This window comes from Loxodonta africana, unplaced genomic scaffold, assembly GCF_030014295.1.
Source record: "Loxodonta africana isolate mLoxAfr1 unplaced genomic scaffold, mLoxAfr1.hap2 scaffold_149, whole genome shotgun sequence".
Taxonomy (NCBI): domain Eukaryota; kingdom Metazoa; phylum Chordata; class Mammalia; order Proboscidea; family Elephantidae; genus Loxodonta; species Loxodonta africana.
Genome location: NW_026974901.1, coordinates 62,861 through 66,003, shown reverse-complemented (window position 1 = coordinate 66,003; position 3,143 = coordinate 62,861).

The following is a 3,143-nucleotide window of genomic DNA, read 5'->3' as shown; positions in this document are numbered from 1 at the left end:
GTGACTCCCACACTCACATATCCCCTGGTGGCAGAATGATAGCGATGGGTGGAGAAACATGGCTCCTGAGCACACGTTGAATGGGGCACCGGCCAAAGGCCAGGGCCAGGAGTGGACGTCGTGGAGCTGAATGGCGAGCCAGTGAAGGGCCCAAGGATTTCTCCTGTATGTGGCAAACAGGTCATCCGTGTCCCCACGTCCATAAACCATTGGACTGCCGGGGCCCAGGCTGCCAGGATTTCGGCCTTGCCTTCGGAGCCCGGCCACATACGCAGCCTTGCACCGGGGGCGGGGACATGTAGACAGCAAAAATTTGGAAAATGGCAGTGTCTCCTCGATTTCCCCGGCATCGGCCTATCTGAGCGGCACGCTTTGTTTCCTAGTAGGATAAGGCACTGACGGAGAAAGGCAGGATTATGTGTGCAGGAAAGGTGTGTGCTGAGAGGGTGACGACGTTGAGACCAGGTTGGGATCTTTAGTCCCAGGAAAGGCCCCTGGCAGGTGTGGGTGAATGTTCTCTGCCCATCCGAGTTGGCGGGGGGAGGTTTTCAGCAAACAAAGCAGCAGCGGGATTATTCGTCGCCGGAGAGGTTGCATCTGCCCACAAGCTCCACCTGGCCAGGGACCGCCCCTCCTGTATTGCCCATGTCAATCAACAGAAGCTAAGACCTTCCAGAGAGACTACCTGCTATTGTCTACCCACGGGGAAGCGGTCCAGCCAGAAGCCTCCCCCGTTTCATCTCCAGGCTCTCTGTCAGGCCCCTCATACTTGTGATGTGTCTCAGGGGTAGAAGGAAGAGATTCCTCTGAATGAACACATCCAGAGAGGGGCCATAGATGCTGAGGAAGGGCACCTTGCCTACTGACATCCTAGCGTAAGTGGTAAAGAGGTACCTGCCTGCTGTCCCAGTGTGTCGAACGTGTCCGCATCAGGGATTGGCTACTGTGAAGTTATTCCCTGGTGCCCTCGATTTTGTGGCCAAAGACACAAGGGCCTGTTGTGTGTCCATGGGTACCATGGAGAGCTCTGCAGAACTGGCCTGTTAGGCTGGACTTCTCCTATTGGCTCAGTGTTTGTGACCCGTCCCCGTCAGAAGTTCCGGCCAGCCTTCCGGTGGCTGTCTCCATGGTGATTGGGGAAGAAGCCTTAGGCCCCGCACTCAGCCTCACCTGGCCTACGTGGCCTCTTTACCCTCATCTGGACCGCCGTGTGGATGAAAGAAAGGATGTCGGCCAGTGACCACGTGTCCTCATTTCCTTTGAAGGATTTCGCTCCTTGCCCGGGCAGAAGACAGCCAAGGTCAGCCTGAGCCTAAACACCTAGTGACCTGTGACACTGCAGCTAGTGATAGATGTAGATTTCCACGCTCAGGTATCCGCAGGTGGCGGATTGAGAGTGGTCGGAGGAGAAGTGTAACTAGAGATCACACACTCACGAGGGCACGGGTCAAAGGTCTCGGAAAATAGCTGAGGTCGTGGAGCCCTAGCGGAGCCAGTCTAGGGCACAGGCCTCCGTCCTGTACTTGGCAAATAGGTGGCACCATCTGCAGAGTATGCCGCCATCCGCAGACTCTGGACTGCTGGGGCCCTGGACGCCCGGATTTCGGCCTTGTCTTTGGAGAAGTGACGCGCATGCAGTGTGCCACCGGGGGCTGTGGCCCAGCAGAAGCAAAATCTTGAAAATGCGGGCTTCATTTGACTTTGCCTGTGTTCTCCTTTGGCTGAGTGCCATCCTGTGTTTCCTAGCAGGAGAAGCCTTCCTGGAGAGAGGCGGATTCCATGTGTGCCGGCAAAGTGTGTGCTGAGATGATGAGTCGCTGGAGACCAGGGTGGACTCTTCAGACCCAGGATAGGCCTCTGGCAGGTATGTGTCAATGTTTTCTGCCCATGGCACTCAGCCGGGTATTTGAATACAATGTTATCAGCGGAATTGGTAGTCTCCGGAGAGGCTGCCCCGTGTCAACAAGCTTCACCCGGCCAGGGTTCACCCGTGATGTAGCTCCCCAATCAATCACTACTCCCTAGTCCTTCCAGATAGACTACCAGATCTTCTCTGCCCTTGGGCAACCAGTACAGCCAGAGGCCTTCCCCCTTTGCTCTTTCGTCTCTAGACACTCTGTCAGGCACTCCAAGCTGTGAAGCGCCTGGGGGGGAGAAGGAAGAGATTTCAGAGAATGAACACATACAGAGAGAGAGAGAGACAGAGAGAGAGGCAGGAGATGCTGAGTGGGGATGTCTTGCGTACTGATATCCTGAGGAAAGTGGGAAAATTGGACCCTGGCCTGCTGTGCCAATGCCCTGAAGCAGTCCGCACCAGGGGCTCCCTTGTGCCTGCCTAGCCTTTCCCAGGGTGTGCTCAAATCCTGTGGCCACTAGGTGTCCTGGGTCACAATGGAGGGCCCTGTGTCATCTGCCTGGCGGGCTGGATCTCTGCCATTGGCTGAGTCTTGTCACCAGGCCCATCATAAGCTGCGCCTACTCTTCCGGTGGGGAGACTGTCTCCATGGTGATGGCAAAGAAGCCTTAGTCCCGCCCACCTGGCCTTCGCTTCACCTACCCGGCCTGCTGACCCTCACTCAGACCTCTGTGTTGATCAAAATGAATGTCGGCCAGTGGCCAGGTGTCAGCATCTGGGATAAAGGATTCGGGACCTTGCCTGAGGCAGAAGGCAGCCTAGGTCTGCGGGTCCCTGGAAGTCTAGTGAGTTGTGACGCTGCTGCCAGTGACAAATGGTGACTCCCACACTCACATATCCCCTGGTGGCAGAATGATAGCGATGGGTGGAGAAACATGGCTCCTGAGCACACGTTGAATGGGGCACCGGCCAAAGGCCAGGGCCAGGAGTGGACGTCGTGGAGCTGAATGGCGAGCCAGTGAAGGGCCCAAGGATTTCTCCTGTATGTGGCAAACAGGTCATCCGTGTCCCCACGTCCATAAACCATTGGACTGCCGGGGCCCAGGCTGCCAGGATTTCGGCCTTGCCTTCGGAGCCCGGCCACATACGCAGCCTTGCACCGGGGGCGGGGACATGTAGACAGCAAAAATTTGGAAAATGGCAGTGTCTCCTCGATTTCCCCGGCATCGGCCTATCTGAGCGGCACGCTTTGTTTCCTAGTAGGATAAGGCACTGACGGAGAAAGGCA